We start from the raw sequence: 22,206 nt of genomic DNA on the forward strand, positions 1-22,206 counted from the left end.
GAATTAGTATTGTGCAATTAATGATAAAGATTAATAATAATTGGAATCAATAATCAATGATACAATGACCCATGTTTAGCTTCCAATGCACCATTTTTTATAAAATGAAGAATTGGAATGGTAAAACGAACAATTGGAATGAATAATTGAGGATTTATTCAAGTATAGTAACCACCATTTTTACCAAATTACATAAGCATCCGTAAATGGGGAAGATCAAGATTGAAAATTCTACAATATATAGATGAGCATCCGTAGATTGCTAGTTATTTTGCACAGTACAACTAAAAAGATGGATAGTTAAATAAGGTATTATCATTCAAAATCTTGTAATACAAAGTTACAATACAATGTTTTTTCATTAGAAATTACCAATCAAAGTAATGTGATTAAAATATATAATTATAGAAAACATTTGATTGTTCACTACAATCACTCTGAAAATTGTAATTTTACATACGTGATACGCCCATGGCAAAATTGGCCTAGCTACTTGAAACNTCCAAATTGACCTGTTTACCTACAATTGTGATGACATGGTGGTTACTAATTTTAAAATAAACTTTTTAAATAATTTTAATTAAAATAATTAAATAATAACAATAATAAGAATAAAATTTAAAAAAAAAACAGACGTCTCCGGCAGTTCTTCTATTTTTTTAATTTTTTTTAATTATTAGTGCCGATTGTTATGTGTAAATTAATATCAGGCAACCTTATCTAGGAAAAATGAAAAGAATTACGTAGTAATATTTACCTAATTTTCGTTCCATTTTTAATTGATGATGTAGAATATTATTATTGAAATATTTCCGTTTCATTTTTAATTTCCGTTCCTTTTTTAATTTATCTTTAATATTATTTATAATATGCCTTTATTATTTATGATGTAGAACGTTTTCTTTTTTTAATTAAATTGCAATGATATGACCATTTCCTTTTTCATTTTAGTTAATTATGGATATTTTTTTTATTTACAGTCAATTATTAATATTCATTTCCTTTTATATATTCAATCAATTAGTAACATCAGATTCATTTTTAGTCAATTTTTTTTTTATTTTCAGTTAATTAGTCAATTAGAATAATAGATCCACTGGTATTTTTACCTAATTTCTGTTCTATTTTTAATTAATGATGTAGAATATTATTATTGAAATATTTTCATTCTATTTTTAATTTACCTTTACTATTGTTTAAAATTTAAAATATGCCTTTACTATTCTTATGTTTTTATATATAGTATAGATTAATATTATGCTAATTATGACGTCCAAGTATTATGAATAAGTATGGTAATTAAGGAGTATATATTATAATTAAAAAATAATTTATATTTTAATTTCGTTTAATTATGGACGTAATATGTGTATGTTTAATTTTCTTTAATTTTATCCGTAATATATATGTGTATGTTTAATTTTCTTTAATTATGTCCGTAATATGTGTACCATTAATTTCTTTAATTGATTAGATAAAATTACGGCAAGTATAAAAAACCATTTAATATAAGTATAATGTTTGAACTAATTTCTCAATGACCATAATTATTAAGATTTTATTCCAGAGTAACCATTAGCATAATTTTATATGTGTAATAATCTGTGAATTGAAATAATTATATAATTGTATGGACGTAATAATATGTGAATTAGCATAATAATACGTGAATTGAAATAATTATCATAATTTTGTTAATCTCCTCTAATTATGGATGTAATATGTGTATTATCAATTTCGTTAACTGATTTGATAAAATTTATATTACGAACAACAATATTAATTCATTAGTTGTCATAATTTTTAAGATTTTATTCAAAAGTAATCAAATGAAATGCACGGGTAATTGACATTATCTGAAGTAAAAATATATAAAATTATTGTAAGAATGAAATCTCTATGTTTAATGACCATAATAAATTTAGATGTTAAATATAGTGTAATTACCACGGATTATTTAGATGGTAAATAGTATATGGTAATTACCAATATAGATTAGCATATTAAACGGATTAACATATGGAACAATGTTATAAAAAAGGAAGGAAGCCTTTTAGATAAAATATATTAGGAATAATAGCAATTAAATAAAATATCATAGAAATTTCTCAATTCTATATTTATAATTACCTTTATAAACAGATTTAATAGGAAAATTTAGTTACAAACTTATATTAAGAGTTATGGATTATTATATTATTATTATTATTAGGAAAATTATATTAAGAATTTTAGATTATTATTACTACGGAGTATTATATTATTATTATTATTATTATTATTATTATTATTATTATTATTATTATATTAACATAATAGATTTTAAATCGAGACTACAAAATTTAATATTATTATTTCATTTATTCAAGTATAGTAATCACCATTTTTTAACTAATAAGTGTGAATTAGTATTGTGCAATTAATGATAAAGATTAATAATAATTGGAATCAATAATCAATGATACAATGACCCATGTTTAGCTTCCAATGCACCATTTTTTATAAAATGAAGAATTGGAATGGTAAAACGAACAATTGGAATGAATAATTGAGGATTTATTCAAGTATAGTAACCACCATTTTTACCAAATTACATAAGCATCCGTAAATGGGGAAGATCAAGATTGAAAATTCTACAATATATAGATGAGCATCCGTAGATTGCTAGTTATTTTGCACAGTACAACTAAAAAGATGGATAGTTAAATAAGGTATTATCATTCAAAATCTTGTAATACAAAGTTACAATACAATGTTTTTTCATTAGAAATTACCAATCAAAGTAATGTGATTAAAATATATAATTATAGAAAACATTTGATTGTTCACTACAATCACTCTGAAAATTGTAATTTTACATACGTGATACGCCCATGGCAAAATTGGCCTAGCTACTTGAAACCTTATCAGCAAAAATTAAAGCATATTGAGCTGTTAAAATCAAACTAAATCACAGTACTACAAAATACTCTATGGAATGCAGACTACACCATAAGGATCTTCAACATGCAGAATGAATCAACTAAAAATTAAATCATACCGCATACCATAACAATTCTACGCGTGTTAAAGTTCAATCTTCGACTTCGTAGAATAACAGATTGTAGATCTCTAACTAATAGTGAGAGCACAGATATTGGTACGTTGTGAGAGAAGAGTCATTTCTCATCATTATATAGTAGAGGATAAACATAATATGGAAGATTTTTCAAAAGGAAAGTATAATTAATTTTAATTTTATGTAAATATAGATGATTGACATGTAAAAATTTTACTACAATATTATATAATTTTTTCATTCTAATATAGTTAATTACATGTCAATTATATAAATATATATAGATATATAGATATAGATATAGATTATCATATCACTAATCACCAATCACCAATTAATATATATATATATATATATATATATATATATAAATTAATATTAATATATATCAATATTACCATATCACTAATCACCAATCACCAATTAATTATTCTTTTTTAAAATAATCACCAATTAATTAATTAATATTAGTATATATTAATATATTATATATTAATATATTAATATTAAGAATAATACCATATACCATATTATCAATTATCAATTATATATCACCAATCACCAATCACCCATCACCCATTAATATTAACAATATTACCATATTATCATATTATCATTATCATATATTACCATAATAATATTATAGGATGGATAATTAATAAAATAATAAAATAATAAATAAATAAAATAAATGATTTTACCAAAATACCCCTAAGTTTTGGGGGGAAAATTTGGGAGGAGGAAATTGTTTTTATATATAGTATAGATTATTATTTTCTAGCCATTAATATTTTTTGGACTTTAAGTTTTATTAAATTTTAAAGTATATATCCGAAAAATATTAACAGTTTAACTATTGTTTTTTTTTTTTACATTTAGTCTCCAAATTAACATAATGATGTTGTTATGACTATTTATTGTTTTTTTGGATCATTTGCAGTTTTATGCCATTAACAATACTATTAATCGAGAGAATTTTTGGTATTTTTCATACTTTTTAGATTGTTTTTTTTTGGAATAAACTTTTTAGATTGTTTTATGCATTCAATCATATTAAGTACATAATATTAAGTTTAATTATGTAATTAGAATTTGTAAGTTCAGCCTATTTCTCATAAATTTAATTTTATGCATTAAAACATTTTCACGTGGGGTTATAGTTTTGAACTTTTCTATCATTTACATTATTATTCAAATCTTTGGATTTCTGAAGTCAATGACGGAGCTGTTTATATATATATATATATATATATATATATATATATATATATATATATAAATTTTTTTTTTCATTATTTCATCGTGACTGCTCCGCTATACTCTCGTCGCTCTCCTGACTCTCTGCCTCTCTCGTCGCTCAGCAAACGCTACTGCCTCTCTCCGTCTCCTCTCAGCACTCAGGAGTCCTCTGTTACTCTGTCACCTCTGTGCCTCTGTCCTCGCACGGACGGCACTGTCGTACCTCGCGAGTCGCCACCAAACACGGAGCACCGGCGACCGGTCATCGCTCACGGGTCAGCAGGAGTCCTCGTTGGTTCCTAATCTCGTTCTCACACTATGTCACAGGTTCGTAGTTCCTAATTTTTTGCCCTAATTTCCCTAATTTTGTTTTGCCCTAATTTTCCTAAAATTTAAACTCTTAGACGTATGAAACGGCTCTTTATGCTCTTGGAGTATTGGTTTATTAACAAAAGACATAATTTTCCACACATTAATTATCTATTTGGAATCTTTGGACAAGTTAACTCATTCTATTAGGTACAAAATAGGATTTGTTTCACTATATTTTAATGTTTTGTAGTTTCTGAACCTAATAGTCTTGATTTTTACAGATATTTGGAGCCGCTTACAATTGCTTTGTATAGAGAGAAATGGTCACTGGTCCAATTTCTGTTTTGCTCATCTTGTAGTGGATACGGAACCTCAAGCTTGGAAGAAGTAAGTAGTTGTTTCCAATCCCTCAGAATGTTGATACTGCCAGATGCTTACCTTGATTTGATTAATTATTTTATTATTTATCATGGAGTATTTATTATTTATACAATGATATATACTTGTTTATGAAGTTGGGAATTGGATTCTCTGTTTCAATACTATGATGTTTGTATTTTGATTTGATGGTAACATTGGTATGAGATAGTTTCTCTTGAAGTACATGGTTGTTTATTGTTACCTATTATTGTTTTTAATGTATGTGCTTTTTGGATGATTAATTGCTAAGTGCTAACTAGAGTTAGGCTCTTGAACATTAATTTTTGTCGATGTGCTTATTGAAACTCCATGACGCTTAGTTTTGGCATAATTTAGTAGAACACGTTACTTTTTCGCCCCCACTCAAAGGAAATCCTGGCTCCGTCCCTGTTTGACGTCATACTAGTTTTGAATATTAGTTGTATACTTTGGTGATATTGCTCATATTAAAAATTGTTTTTAGTTATTGCTCACATTTAGTTAAGTATGAATAATTGAATATTTGGTGTTTTTCATACTTTTTAGATACTTGCATTTTGGTGGACTGTTTTCCGCAGTTCCATTTTAATGTTTTCACCTTTAAATTCATCTTGAATACTTCCATCTTCCTTGAAGTTTATAGTTATATTGTTATATTGTGAATTCTGTGCTTCACCACTGCCTTGATTATGATATCTTCCCTTGGGTCCATCTTCTTTTTTTTTTTGGTGTGTGAAATATCTTTTTTCTTGCCAATAATACTGCCTTGATTATGTGCCAATAATACTGCCTTGATTATGATATTTTCAATTGGGTCCATCTTCTTTGGACTGGAGACTAAGAATGACTTAAGCAATGGGAGGTACAAGAGGTGGTATCTACGACCAGACAATGCAACTGTGTTTTATGATCCGAAAAGAGCTTCAGTTGCTGCATTTTTTCACTTCCTAACAGCCCTTATGTTGTATGGTTATTTAATTCCAATTTCATTATGTGTCTACTTAAGTTGTAAAGGTTTTACAAAGCATCTTCATCAATCAAGATCAGGATATGTACTATAATGAATGGTCAATGGGTTAAAACTTTAGCTTAAAAATTTTGGATTGTTTTCAAGATTTCCAGCAATTTACTTTGTGAGACATTAAAAATGCATGATATCATATGGCCTTGTACTGTTCAAGTCTCCTACCATGCTGTAGGCTGAGATATGGCTTTGTACTTTTCAAGTACTGGAACTTGCTCAGGAATTTTTTTATTTTTTGCCATTTTGTTTTATAGTTTCTTAATATCCACAGCTTCTTGGGACATTTTATTGATGACTGCATTCTCCATATGTGATATGGACCTAATGAGTAGGATTGTAGCCTACTTTCCAGTGGTAGTTGTTGCTTTTAACAGTTTTGTCACTTTGTTAGTTTGAAAGGCTATTTGTGACATTTTACTCTGAATTTAGAAAGCTTGTCTATAGAGTATAGGATTCTTGCTTCAAGTTATGATTGAATGTAAAACTGTAAAAGAGGTCAGCTGCATAACAAATACTCTGCTAATCAGCCTGGGTTTTCTAATTTTGTCCAAGATATAAGATGGCTTGAATCATGATCTTTAGCAAAATGCATCAAAAGCATTCATAGCTGGGGAGACTGTTATTACATACTAGACATATAGTTAAAGCTCAAAATTTCTGAGAATTTGCTATTTGATTTAGGTTACATGTGACATACATGTGTGTGCATGCTCTTTGAATCTCCATTCATTTGTTTATTTGGTGTCTCCATTCCCTTATAGGTCATAAATCAGCAGTCATTTGATCAGAAATATTGTACATTACTTAACTTTATTCAAACTTTATAACAACCAATTATCATGTTAAATATATCTGTGAACTTTATCTTTGTTTGAAACTATGAATTGGTGACTTGGTGTTATGATATTCATGAACCTTAAATTTCTGACTTTTTTTTTTATAGCATCCAAGGACCTCGGAAGCCCAATTTCGATATGGTATTAAGGTTTGTGTTTATAGAACTAATTACCCAAATACCAACTTTAATATGGAGTAATATATATTTTTTCTAAAAAGATATTCTGTTTCCGACCATAGCTTTGATTGCTGTTAGAGAAGGTGTTATTCAGTTGGGAGCTATTTATAAGGTAATTCTTCTCTCTCATTCTTCATCATACCCAGTACTTGCAACTCTACTGTTCAGTGTTATCAAGGCGTCGCCTAGGCGACGTCTAGGTGACGCCTAGGCGTCTGGGCGGTCGACAACGATCGCCTAATCTGCTCGCCTCGTCTAGAACAAAACGGCCGGCGAAGTCGCCGGAAACAGCCGCACGCGCCGGCGCGTGACGGCGGAGCAGTTCAGAGATGGTGGCGCGTGACGGCGCGTGAGCCCTCCGATGGCGAGAGATGGTGGCGCGTGACGGCGCGTGAGCCCTCCGATGGCGACCGGAGGTGGCGCGTGACGGCGCGTGAGCCCTCCGATGGCGACCGGACTTCTTGTCGTGGTGTCGCCGAGCCCTCCGATGGCGACCGGACTTCTTGTCGTGGTGTCGCCGCTGCTCCCTAAACCTAGCCCAAGCACTGACTTTTACCTCCCGCTGCTCCCTAAACCTAGCCCAAGCACTGACTTTTACCTCCGATCCCAGTTTAGAGTTGAAAGCTGTATATTCTATATTTTCCCTGTACATATGTTTGATTTTTCTATGCCTCTCTGTGTATATATATACATACATAGAAAGAAGGACTCCAAAAAAAAAGAAAAAAAAGAAAAAGAAAGGACTCTTGAGCTGCCCAATATAGTTCAAGTCTCAATGAACTTTTGGGTTGCCTAAAGCAATACAAGTTTCAAGGAATATTAATATGGCATTTGACATTTAATATTAATTGGTTTAAATCTGATTATATATATATATATATATATATATGCTGCCTAGGCGGTCGACGGCATCTCGCCTAGAAAGTCCGCCTTGATAACCTTGCTACTGTTGTTGCTGTTGATCATGATATATAGTCATTTATAGTTAGTGGGTTTTTTGGTTTTTACTTACTTGAGTTGTTATTTAGCTATTTTACAATTTCATTATCTTTTATTAAAATATATAAGCATCAAGACTATTTCTTTGATTTTTATTAATTTAGCAATTTTTTTTTATTAATTTCATTATTTTCAATTTCATGATCTTTTATTAAAATATAAGAGATTCTAACATTTTTCTCTCTCTCATTATTATATGACTACTTTAATTAATTAAGGAACACTAATTTGAAAATACGCATTGGGCATTGGTTTAATCGCGCATCGCGCTTGTGAAAACTAGTATTATAATAAAATTCTATATGAATTATAGTCATTTTATAATTGATTTTGATATGTTTATATAAACAAATTTAAAAAGAAAGTTTGATTATACCTTAAACTACTCAAAGTTGAACCGAATAATAAAATACTCAAACTCAACTTAATTTGTTACTTAATTAACCTACTCCAACTTCAACTTTTATTTATTATTTATTTTTGTTGAAAACCAAACAAACCACATATATTAAATTTCCACAATATCCAAGCGAGCCATACAAGAAACAAAACGAGGGATACAATCAAAATAATCCATAGCAACTATACACGAATCATCCAAAGATTTCTTCGCTATAGTATGTGCTAACATATTAGCTTCCCTCTTAACAAAACAAATAGAAACCAAATCTAACTGATCTAAAATAGATCGAATATCCTTAATAATTAAACCAAAAGGGCCACTACATTTACCACCACCAACAGCATTCGTAATGACCTGCGCATTGGACTCCACAACAACCCGAAACCAACCCTTTTGTTTAACCCAACTCAAAACCTCCCGCACCCCCCACCGCCTCGGCTTCATGAATCGAGAACACTCCATCAGCAACTCTCCGCAGCTTCCCTCTTCATGTCGAGAAGTGCATACTTCGAGACATCGTGCCTGCAGCGAGACATCGGACGCGCGCGCCAGCTCGGGCCGCGCGACATCGCACTCGCACGGGAACGACCTCTCGCAAGAGGTCGACTCCGCTAACCGCGAGTGTAACCCCTCGCCTATTCCGATAAGCTTAGAGTTCGAAAAATATTTTTTAAGCTATGATATTTACGAGATGGTCTCTCGTTACTTCAAGAGGATTTTTTTTAAGTAAGGATAGTTAATAATAAGTTACGATCATACGTATCGGTCACGAACCGAAAAATTTAAGGATGTTTATAAGTTCGAAATTTACCTTAAGGAAGGAATTATTAGGCATGATACTATTAAGCTCGAATTGTCTGCTAACTCGAGTGGGAGAAATTAACGGACTGTAAGGGGAAAATTATTACGAACTCCGTACCTATATTTTGCGAGACACCGAAAAATTCCCAATTTTAATGATTATCGACGAGATTATTTTTAGAATAATTTTAGTATTAAAATTTTCCCGAATTAAGTTATATTCCTCCGAACTTTTATCTGATTTACTCCCAAACTGGCAAAGTAAGCTTATTCTACCAGCCACACCATGGAAGATTGACAAGTGTCATCCTCATTCACCACATGAAAATAAATAATTAATTAAATGGGATGAATTATAGGGTAAGCTAGCCAAGAAGATTGGTCTCCAAGTCTTCCACCATCATCTCTCTCTCTCTCTCCCATTTTCGAAAATCAAAGGAAAGAAAGAAGAAGAAAAAGCTTAGTCTTCTACTTTGTGATCCAAGAATTCCCTAGCCATCTCTTCAACTCAAGTGCTCTAAAATAGGTAAAGACTTTGGCTTTGTTCGGTTAAATCCTTCCTAGAATTTAAGTTTAAGCTAAAGATTCATGAAAATATTGTTATTATGGTAATTTTTGTTTAGGATCTTCGGTGAAAGGTTTGAAGGAAGAGATCATCATCTTTCTACGGTTTTAGAAATCTACTTGGGAGGTAAGGAATCTCTTAAGTCGATTCAATCACTTGAAGGTGAACAAATGCTAGTAAATTATATGACTAGGAATTTTTACGTGGAAATTACGTGTTAAGTTTATGGATCTACAAGCTAGGTTAAGAATTACACTTTGGACTTTTGGTAATTTTTGTATGCATGTTCATAGCTAGTACATGCATGTATATGCTATATTTGTGTCCATATAAACTTGTGTTGAAGAAAAATGTTGAAAATAAGTGTTTTTACACTGTTTTGCTGCCCAGAAATTTTTCGCCGTATGAGTGGACGCCCCAGTGGACGCGCGTCCACCGTGCGTCCACTGGCGTCCAGATTTTTGAGAAAAAGCCGTAGGTGTGGACGCCAAGGTGGACGCGCGTCCACTGACGTCCAGAATGTTCAGTCCAGAATTTTCAGTCCAAAAAGTTTGGGCATGATGTCAAACTATGTCTAAGTTGTTTTCCAACTGTATTATCTCCCAAAATGTTTATGTATGTATATGATACAAAATTTGAAAGGCCTACGGGCAAAAGAGATCTATTTTCGAAAGAAATATCGGTTTTGGAAAAATTATGTACATCACTTTAGAAGAAAATATTGTTGTTGAGAAATAAGTACAACTCTTGTGACTTGAGGAATTGTGTTGAAAAGCCTATGAGTAAATAAAAATGTTTATAAAACTTACGTCGAAAGAACGTATGTTATTTTGATAAACAGGTTGTCAAAACCTTATTTTTGAGGAAAATACCACTTTTAATGAGTGAGTACCTTACGTGAGAAAGATGAGAAAATGATATTTGAAAAGCCTGCGGGTACTGAGAGTATTTTGAAAATCCTTCTTGGGCTGATGAGATAGCCGATTTCAACTGCTGGACTCAAATGAGAAATATGTCCAAAAGAAATGATTTGAGAAAGAAAAACGGAAGGAAGAATCATGTTTTCAAACCCTTAGTTTCTAAAGCGAGTTGAGGAGGACCTTGATTGACCCACGGGTGGCTTTAAGTGCCATGGCCCAGTGGTCGTTGTGAATATTGTATGACCAGTTCATACTGCAGGGCGAAGTCTATTCGTCGATATGTTATAGTGTATGACCAGTTCATACTGCAGGGCGAAGTCTATTCGCCGGGTACTATATAACTCGTAGGATGAGGTATTCCTATGGGGATGTGCACATTTAAGGTATAGTTACTCCAGAAGTCCGGGTAGGTGTTGTTTTTATGGACCTAGCTAGGCCAGCTAGGAATCATTTTAACGAACCTTATGTCCAGGGGATCAGTGTTAGACCGGGTGATGACCACTGAACCCGAGTTCGATGATCCAAGTGGTCAGAGTGGGAGTTATGAGAATGCTCCAAAGGCCTCACGCTTACTAAGAAGAAACTAAGGAAGTTTTAAAGATGAGAAAAGAGTTACTCTGTAACGATTTGAGAAGGAAATGATTCTATCCAAAATGTGACGAATTTTGAGCACGGAAATGTGCTGTCGAACTTCCTTTTGAGTTAAAATGAGGGAAACTACTGGAAATGAAATATTTTTACAAACTTGTCTGAAAAACAGAAAAATGTGTTTTAAGTGGCAATGATGCCGGTACCTCTATATGAGAAAAGTTTACGTGTTGAGTCAGCTTTACACCTTATGATATACTATCTATTACTGATAACCTGATTGCAGGTAGAGCTATAACTCGTGGGTAAATTTTACAACTTACAAATGATTATATTTTCGAAACCTTTGTCTACTTTTGAGTGACAATGGATTTCCTTACTTAGCCGTCGTGCTAACTACACTTCATTGTGTACCTTATCAGATGAAGTCTAGCGTGGGTATGCTCCTGCTTCCGCTTCTGATCCTCCAGCTCTGGCTCATGCTCCTGCCTAGTGTACTCCTGACCCCATTCTCATTCCTGTTCAATCAGTGTTACCTATTTTGGTCTCTTGCCCTCGTTAATCCGTTATGTCTCAAGGGAAAAGTCAAGACTGCCCCTTTTCGTGTATATTTCTTTTGTAGCCATGATAATTCTAAGATGGCTAGTAAGGACGGGAATAGTCCAAACTCTTTGTTAATGGGCTGTAAGAAACTTTTATACTTACATATATATTCGTAGCTGGTATAGCTACTCTTTCGCTACCTATATGCATAAATGAGGATATGATGGGTTTTGACGATAAGAAACACGATCCTTGTCTTCTTCCTTTAGCCTGTGCATCTAGAGTGGACTCTTTCTGGATTTGATTGGGTTCAGTCTAGATGTGGCGGTAACTCCTCCGGTTGTTCGGTAAGGCCGAGCCGGGGTGTTACAGCGAGACATCGAACTACCTCTCGCGAGAGGTCAGTTCATCTTAATGTCTCGAACGAGAGATCACTTCTGATCTCATGTGGTTCTGAGATGGAAAACTTGTTCGGAAATAAATCAATATATTGTAATGTAGAATCAAGAGAAAAATATATAAATTACCTGCATCAATTAAATTGCTTTTCCTTGGGCTTGAATAAACACTATTTAATGCAATTTGAGAATTTTGAACAGCATTGACTGTCAATAAGTACAACAAACAAATCCAATCACAATACTAATTAACATAACATTTAATATAATTTATTAAAAAGGGAAAAAAAAAAACAATTTTGGTCCTAGTACTCCCAATATCCGTATTTGAACATTTAACATTAGAAGAGATCGTAGTATTGATTTGATTACCTACAATAAAGAAAATACACTAAAAAACTAAAAAGGCAACATTTACTGTAAAAACCCAAAATGAGTGTAGCACTTACAATTTGTTAATACACTGAAAGTCGTACAAAGAGAATTTCCAAACACACCCACAAAGCATGATTTTTATGTTTCATTTTCAATCCTATCGATTCTCTGGGTTGTTCTTTGCTGAGGAGATGAGCAACATACGTTCTCTAAAATAATAATAAAAAAAAGAAGTTGTTAACAGTTTACTGATTCCAAAGATAAAATATTATAAATTATTTACAAAATAACTATATTAAATAGGCAAAATTCTCAATAATAATAAGATTTAACATAAATTCAGTTGAAGAAAAATAAGAAAAATTATTAAAAGGGTCAAATAGGCCTATGTACTACAACTGATTCTTCATCCAGCACCATGAATTAAAATATGGTTTATCTAAGCCCTCAAACTTTTTATTTTGGAACAAGCAAACCCTCTAATCAATTTGTGACCTATAATTGCATGTATTACAGGTCATCTAGAGTTCCGACTAACTTCGGCGAACATTCGACCAAATTCTGGCAACTAAAGTCACAATATCAACGACTGTTGACTGTCACTGTCGCCGGTCGCGTTTTGCCGGAGAAGGCTACCATCTCCGGCAATCTCCGGCAGTACAAAAGGCGACCAACTTGGTCGCCATCTCCGGCAGTGGAGAAGGAGACCAAGTTGGTTGCCATCTTCAGCAGTGGAGAAGGTAACCAACTGGTCGCCATCTCCAATCGCCGGAGATGGCGACTAGCCTTCTCTGCCAGAACGCGACCAGCGACAACGACAGTTAACGGTCGTCGGTCGTTGATATTGTGACTTTAGTTGCTGGAATTTGGTCGGGTGTTCACCGGAGGTTCACCAGAGTTGGCCGGAACTCTAGATGACATGTAATACCTGCAATTACAGGTCACAAATTGGTTAGAGGGTTTGCTTGCTCCAAAATAACAAGTTTGAGGGTCTAGATGAACCATATTTTAATTCATGGTGCTGGATGAAGAATCAGTTGTAGTACATAGGCCTATTTGACCATTTTGCCTAAAATATTTTAATACATAATAATAACAATAAGGAAAATGGTCAAATAGACCCATGAACTTTACTCAAAAGTGCAATTAGACCCCAAAACTTCAAAAAAGTGCAATTACACACTTGGACTTGTCAAAATGAGTCAATTAAGCCTAATTTACCGGTAATCAACAAGTTACCAGTAAATTATTGACGTTGACTACCGTTGACTGCTGCTATTACTGTTCACCACCACTAATTTTTTTTTTTAAACCGCCGAAAATACAATTTTCGGTTGTCTTCTCCATTGGAGAAGGCAACCAAATCTTGTCGTCTTCTCCCATTGGAGAAGACAACCAAGGTCGCCTTCTTTGGTCTCCATCGGAGATGGTTCTTTTTTTTTTTTTTTTTTTTAAACTCGTCGACATTTTAAATGACCGGTTATTTCAAGTTAATAACCAGCTACTGGGTTTAGACGCCTCAAAATGACAAGTTCAAGTGTGTATTTGTGCTTTTTTAAAGTTGAAGGACCTAATTGCGCTTTTGAGTACAGTTCAGGGATCTATTTGACTATTTTTCCCTAATAATAATAATATAAATAATAATAATAATAATAATAATAATAATAATAATAAAATAATAATAATAATAATGCTAATGGACTGGAGCCTATATAATCTACCCAACCCAAAGCCTACCTTTCTAAACCCTTCATATCCGACCCGCCCTCCATAATCCGTCAAATTATTGTGTGGACCATGGTCCACATAGTGCTGTGTGGACCATAACAAAAAGTATATTTTTAATATACTAAATGTACATTATTTGTATACTGAATGTATATTATACAATATAATATACATACATTACACAAATAATGTACATCCCTAAATATAATGTACATCATTTTTATATTGAATATACATTATTTTTATATTAAATTTACATTATTTAATAGTATGGTCCACACAATAATGATTGCCATAATTCACTAACACACTCTCACTCTTCCTCGCTCTAAGAGCATTCCTATATGTGATTATTGGTGGAGTTTATGTTAGAGATTAGCCATGTGGCAAAGCAAAAGAAAGGAGAGAGAGGAAGAGGGAAGCATATGCAAATGAAAGGTTATTGCTATAGTAAAAGCTGAACAACTATTCTACTACCATCAGCGGCTGTGCGCGTTCCACGCACAGCTCAGCCCATGCGGGCGCGTCAGGCGCGCCTGACACATTAATTTTTTATTTTTATTTTTTTTAGATATCAGATTTGTTTGTTTGTTTTTTTTTTATCTTCTCTCATTTTCTCTTTCCTAATCACACCTACAAAAACTCCTCAATTACCATGAAATAACTTCATTGATAAGGATGCTCTAACCCATCCTCTCCGCATGCACCTCCTCCTTCTTTGCGACACCGGTCGATATGCGAATTCTCAACCCTAAATCCTATACGAATTACTAGCAAACTATGTCTACTCTCTAAAATCCCTCAAAGTTAACCTTTAAACCAACAAAAACCTCTCCTCCTAGATAAAATAACCCCAAAATCGAACCCTAGAGCAACGGAGAGGCGACATCGTCCAGTTCCCAAGCTTGACCTGGCTTCAGATCTCGGAACAAACACAAATCTCCGACATGCAGTAAGTTCTCAGTCATATTTCTTTACAATTTAATTATTTAATTATGTATACTGAAACTCTAATTTTATTGTCTGCAGATATACGTACCTAAGCCCAAATAGGAACTAATGCAGTTAAAATTATGGATTCAAAGGCTATAAAAACCCTAAAAGATGTAAAGAAATGACATATAAGAAAAAGATAAGTCTACTTTTATTTTTTTTCTTCTCATATATGCTTTTCCTTGCGTTTTCTATATCATTCTTACTACATATTCCTCTTTTTACTTCTCATATATGTTTTTCCTTGTGTTTTATATATCGTTCTTACTATAGATTCCTCATGGTTACATGATTTATTGATTGATTCTTATTCATTAATCATTCACTGCAAACTGCATGTATACAATTTTTATTGATTTTTATTTATCCATTTTATTAATAACATAAACCCTAATTGATTTATTTTAGACGAACTCAACTAAGCCTAAGAGGAACCAATACTGTCACTGAACAAATTTAACATCGCAGTATTCTTCGAAAATAGAATGAAACTACAAATTCACAACAAATAAGTATAAATTTCAGTTTTTTTTTAAAAAAAATTTTTACTATATCTTTTTTCTTTTTTCAATATAATTGTTAATTAGTTTGAGTGTTTATATATTGACTGATGTGTTTTTGAATATTTAAACGAAACTTAAATTGATACAGTGTAGAATATTATGAAATTGCTTCCATACCTTTATTTGAATGGCCCATACTTTCTCTTACAACTAATAGTAGTAGATTTAACTTTCTCTTGTTTAAGCTCTTGCTTTGCATGAACAGTTACAGAGAACCCGCAGTTTGAAAGTACCCTTGAAGTATTAGATATTTATTTATAGGAGCAATAGTACTTGATTACCCTACAAAAGAGTGATGAATACATGTAAATGATGAATATTTTAGTATTTTCTTACAATTTGAATTATCTTTTTATTAGGAATGTAAGGGTGTACTCATACTTGATATCAAGTAGAGCTGTCGAAACGCGCCGGCGAGGTGGGGCCCGCCAAAGCCTGCCATGTGGCGGGGGCGGGCTAAAAAGCCCGTCAAAATACGGGCCTATGATAGGTCGGCCCGCCCCGCCTTAAGCCCACGAGCCTTGGCGGGGGCCCGCCAATTTTAAAATTTTTAAATTTAATTAAAAATTAATATAAAAAAACTAATAAGTATATACTAAAATAATTTGAATAGTTTAAACATATATTAATGCATTTGTAATTTTTTTAACACAATAATAAGGGTGCGTTTGGTTCGCACATGGGAATCAGAATCGGAATGGGTATCAAATACTTGGTAATGGTAATGGGTTTTTGTGAAAGTATTTAACATGTTTGGTAATTGGGTGGAATGGGAATGATTATTAATAGTTGAGGAAGAAAGGAGGAAGGAAGATGAAACCCTTATTCAATAAGGGTATAAGTTTTGTCATTAATAGGGTATTTCAAACTCATAGTAGCATTCACAAAACCTATCAACCAAACACAAACAATCACTTTCATACCCATTCCTTATGCCTAAACCCACCAACCAAACACACCCTTAGTCATCTACAAATAATTTTGTCACATTTTTACCTTATAATTTTCATGATTTTACCAAATTTTGTCTATGCTAATATAATTCGTCTTCCCACAATTAACTTTTATAGACAAATTTATAAATTTCAAATGCTATATCCTATATTTTACTTTAAAAAATCTATAAGAAAAGTCTATAAGAAATGTCTTAGGTTCGAACCTCGTCCCAATCAAATTTGGCATAATTAAGTCAAAAAAATAGTTTGAAGCTAATTATATTAACTACTTGGGGATTGGTTGACAAATAGAGTATTCAAATAACCCTACAAATTGAAGCGGGTCACTCTATTTTACTCCTATTGAATTAAATAAATTAGTAGTTATAACAAAATATGATACATATACATTTTCTTTCATTTAGAATTATTTGTCTACAATGCCTTTATTTAAAAGAATTTCTTTTTTAAAAAAAAGTATTCATTATCAATAAATTAAATAAGAAAAATAATTTTATTAGTTATATTGTCTTTATTTTTTCTCCAATGCAAATACTCTTTACATTCAAATTCATGAATTGATATTCATTACATTGTCCATTATCTTCTTTTTACACTATCTTGTAATTAAATATCAAAGTTATAATAATAATATTATATATAATTTACCAAGTATTTTATTAATACCATGAAAAAAAAAAGAAGAGAATAATTTGAAACCAATCATATTAACTACTTGGCGATTTGTTGACAATGCGAGTACTCAAATAATCCAACAAATTTAAGCGAAAAACTACCTCGTAATATCTTTTGGACTACATCATATTTAAAATGTTCAAATTTTTACTACTTAATTTAATCTTATTCCTTAAACTAAGAATTTCTTTATTCACAATAACTCATTCAACAATAATAGTTGAATAATGAATCACGAGCAGAACACCTAAAGGAAAAAATCCATAGCTTCCTACATTATAATCGCATTGCATGACGTTGTCATCAATGCTACCAATAGTAACCCAATTGCAAATAACATACTACCAACAAATTAAAAAGGATGAGCACAAATAGTGAAGATGAAGACAATGACAATGTTACTCAAAAGAGAATTAATAATATTTAGAAAAATCCAAACCAAAAGTAGTATTTATTTAGACTATCGTTTTTAGACCAAGTATTTAGGCTATCAATTTTACAAAGTTGTAAATATTTATTTTAGTGAAAAATTATAATGATTTTTCTATATTATCTTGGATTCATATACTTTGAGTTACATATTTAAATAAACAAATTCGACATTCATTTACTTATGTATAAACTTCTCCTATATAATGTTGCATTGATATACTTTCAAAAATTTATTTAAATATAAACATTGGCCATTAACTCATTTACGCAATGCGCGTGTAAAACTAGTATAAACATAAATGTGTAGTCCAACCAAGTATCAGCTTAGACTTTTAGTTGATGAGACACAAGCTTCAATTCGGTAGCTGTCAGTCCATGTCTCTAATATGCCAAAGACCTTGTGGTCAAGCGGCATAGCTGTGACCTTCCCAAATGAGCGGTCACAGGTTCGACCCCCAGTGGGGGCGTTGGCTCTTTGTGCAAATACTATATTGTAATAGAGTCAATAGTATTAAAAAAAAAAAAACTTAGTCATCTACAAATAATTTTGTCACATTTTTACCCTATAATTTTCATGATTTTACCAAATTTTGTCTATGCTAATATAATTCGTCTTCCCACAATTAACTTTTATAGACAAATTTATAAATTTCAAATGCTATATCCTATATTTTACTTTAAACAATCATCAACTTCATTCAATAATGATGATTAGAATACGAATGCAATATTAATAATATGAGTTAATACCAATGATGATTAGAATACGAATGCAATATTAATAATATGAGTTAATACAGTCTAAGGTTCTTTGAATATAGTAGTTTTGTCACGTTTAGTTCTAAACTTTTAAATTGACCGCATGTGACCCTTCGACATTCAAATTATTACCACCCATGGTCCTTCTGTTACTTTGCTCCGTTAGGGCCGTGAAAATGAAGGGTAAAATTGTCGATGCTCGTCTATGTTAAGCCAAAATAAAACAATTTCAAAGTACATGTTCTACCAAATCTCAATTTCTTCTTCTTCAATTTTCAAACCATTTTCCGTTCACAAATATGGATTGAAAAAAATTGTTTCCTCAGCGGCGATGTCGGTGGACAAAAATACAGGCGTCTTTGCGGTGGTGTTGGTCAACGAAAGTGCAGCGCCTCTGCGATAATGTAGGTGGACGAAATTACAAGCTTTTATGCGGCGGTGCCAATGGGCGAAACTGTAAGCTTCTCAATGTTGGTTTCAGTGGACAAAACTATAGGCTTTTCAATTGTGGTTATAACACCTCGTTATTTTAAACATTAATCTTTTTGTAAAAACATTCTCAAAATAAAATTATTTTTTACCATAAATATTTTGACGAGAATAGTTTCAAGACAAATACGTAGTACTTTGCTATGAAATCTAAAAAAATTATTTTATGGATCAAAATTTTACTATCCAAAATCTATATGAGACTAACCTGCTAAACTCATTTTATAACTATTAAATTCCTAAGTCCATACCATTTAAATACTAAGCCTGGTTTTCAAAAGCCAAAATTCTTTTTCCAAATCCTAATGAATATTTCATTCAAGCCCAATCTTTCCAAATGCCCATCATCCACTTTCATTCTTTCCATCAGATTTTCCTTAGCCTAGGATCATGTGCCGTAGCTATAAATAGCTACTGTAGCACATGATCCTCTCCTAATTCCCCTTCACTTTACTTCAACTAGGGCTGTTAATGAACCGAACATAAACGAACGGAGGCTGTTCGTGTTCGTTTGTTAAGAATTTTGGGGTGTTCGTGTTCGTGTTCGTTTGTCAAGGTTTTTGAAAATCCTGTTCGTGTTCGTTTGTTAAGCGTTCGTTAGTGTTCATTAACGTTCGCGAACACGTTCACGAACGTGTTCGTTAATGTTAACGAACACGTTCACGAACGTGTTCGCAAACGTTAACAAACACGTTCACAAACATGTTCATTTACTTCATGAACACGTCCGTGAACACTTAATAATCAAACACCTGCGCATGTTTGTGAACACAATTTGTTCGTGAACAAGAAATAATCTACATTCGCGAACATTATTAAACGAACACTAAACGAGCTTGTTCGTGAACACTACTAAACGAACACAAACGAGCTTGTTCACGAACACTACTAAACAAACACAAACGAGCTTGTTCGCGAACACTTAACAAACGAGCTTACCACTGTTCAGACTCTGTTCGTTTATTAACAGAACTCTAAATTTTGTTTGTTAATGTTCGCTTACCTTAATAAACGAACATAAACGAACGCTTACCGAGCTCAAACACGAGTAGTTTGTCGAAAACTCTGTTCGCTAACAGCCCTAACTTCAACGCAACGCCATTTCCTCTATTGGATTAGTATTTCTGGTATTTCTAAGCTTTAGGATCAAACCTTTGGTAAGTTTTTCCCTCTTCTGTCCATTTCCTCGGTTAGTCCATATGGACAGCTTTGTGATGATGTGTGGCACCCGCATTTTCCTAGCACTATTGTTTTAATTATAAATATTTTCAAAAGGAATTATTTTCTTATTATTAATTATTTTAGTAAAATGCCTTTAAACCTAATTATTTTATAACGGGGTTGGATTAATCTATTTCTATAAATTATTATTATTATTATTATTATTATTATTATTACGAGGGAAAATGGTCAAATAGACCCCTAAACTTTACTCAAAAGTGTAATTAGGCCCTCGAACTTTTAAAATGTACAATTAAACACTTAACTTGTTATTTTGGAGCATCTAGACCCAGTAACCGGTTATTCACCTAGAATAACCGGTAACTTAAAATTCCTGCGAGAAATTTTTATTCCGGCGAGAAGTTTTTTTTTTCCGGCGAAGCTAAAAATTAAAATAATAATAATAATAATAATAAATGACCAGATCTGGAGTTGTTACTGCAACTTTACCTCATTTGGTACGGGTGATTGGGAGTATAGATATGTTAGGCTCATTTGGTTCTTCATCCTCTTCCAGATCCAATGAAGAACATATACGAATAATAATAATGAGCCGCCTTCATCGGTGGTGGCTCCGCTGCCGGCGTTTCAGTTCCACCAGATTCAACGACGAAGGACTGTGTTCGCTTCTTCTTCTCCTCCTCCGGCGATTCAAATGCGGCAAATTCTCATCAGCTACACTGAGTTAATCTCGAGATCTGACTTCTCCGCCGCTCACCGTCTCATCTCCTTTTTGGCTTCTAATACTTCCCCGTTTGCCGATTCCAGTGAAAGACTGGCGCATCAGTTCACTCTCGCCCTTTCTCTCCGCCTCCACCGGAGCATTTCCGCCGTTTCCTGAGTTTGAGATAGCTAGTGTGGAACAACCGGGGCTTGTTGAGATAGCTATTTGTCTCTCAACCAATCACGCCGTTCATAAGGTTTACTCATCTCACCGCGAATCAGGCGATCTTGGAAGCCATCGACGACGGTCAACGAAACGCCATTCACATCCTTGACTTCGACGTCATGCACGGCGTTCAGTGGCCTCCATTAATGCAAGCCCTAGCGGATCGCTACCCTGACCCGAAGCTCCGGATCACCGGCACCGGAACTGACCTGGATATCCTACCGAGAACTGGCGACCGCCTCGCCAAATTTGCTCACCGCGGCAGTCAACGGTGATTAAGTCAATAATTTACAGGTAACCTGTTGGTTACCGGTAAATTGGACTTATTTGACTCATTGAGAAGTTCAAGTGTTTAATTGTACCTTTTAAAAGTTCGAGGGGCTAATTACATTTTTGAGTAAAGTTTAGGGGTCTATTTGATCCTTTTCCCTTATTATTATTATTATTATTTCACCACCCAAAATATCCTAAGCCCAATATATGTAGATTTTATACCCAATGACCGCCACGGAGCCCAAATGACTTTATTATCTAAGTCTATCAATTATTCTAAGCCCAACAACCAAAACAATTCGTTACTTTGGATACTGTCAAAGACCATCTCCAACCCAAAACATTAAATTTCGCACCAAATTTTACATCAAAATGAATATTTCCAACATATTTTTACATCAAATTTTTTTAAATCTCCAACCCATTTACACCAAATTTTATTCGTACACTATAATCATTTATATTTTTATATTTATACTTTTATTATTTAACATATAGTTGTATTTAATTAATTAAAATTTAATTATGTTTTATGTAATTTCTTTCAATTAAATTATATTCAATATTAGTCTTGTTTTAATCGTCTTAA

General features: G+C 32.7%; 1 long non-coding RNA gene across 3 annotated transcripts; it reads left to right on the forward strand.

The window, feature by feature from the left end:
- Positions 1-4,368: 4,368 nt before the first annotated feature.
- On the forward strand, positions 4,369-12,592 carry LOC115997210. 3 transcript variants are annotated; one of them, XR_004093707.1, is made up of 5 exons: positions 4,369-4,624; positions 4,891-4,996; positions 6,976-7,017; positions 7,110-7,159; positions 11,746-12,592. It is a non-coding gene; the product is annotated as an uncharacterized LOC115997210 (long non-coding RNA). The 3 variants fall into 3 exon arrangements; XR_004093706.1 differs by lacking the exon at positions 11,746-12,592 and adding an exon at positions 7,464-7,523 and having other exon boundaries at positions 7,110-7,379; XR_004093705.1 differs by lacking the exon at positions 11,746-12,592 and having other exon boundaries at positions 7,110-7,401.
- Positions 12,593-22,206: the final 9,614 nt, after the last annotated feature.

Source organism: Ipomoea triloba, chromosome 11, assembly GCF_003576645.1.
Source record: "Ipomoea triloba cultivar NCNSP0323 chromosome 11, ASM357664v1".
Classification (NCBI taxonomy): domain Eukaryota; kingdom Viridiplantae; phylum Streptophyta; class Magnoliopsida; order Solanales; family Convolvulaceae; genus Ipomoea; species Ipomoea triloba.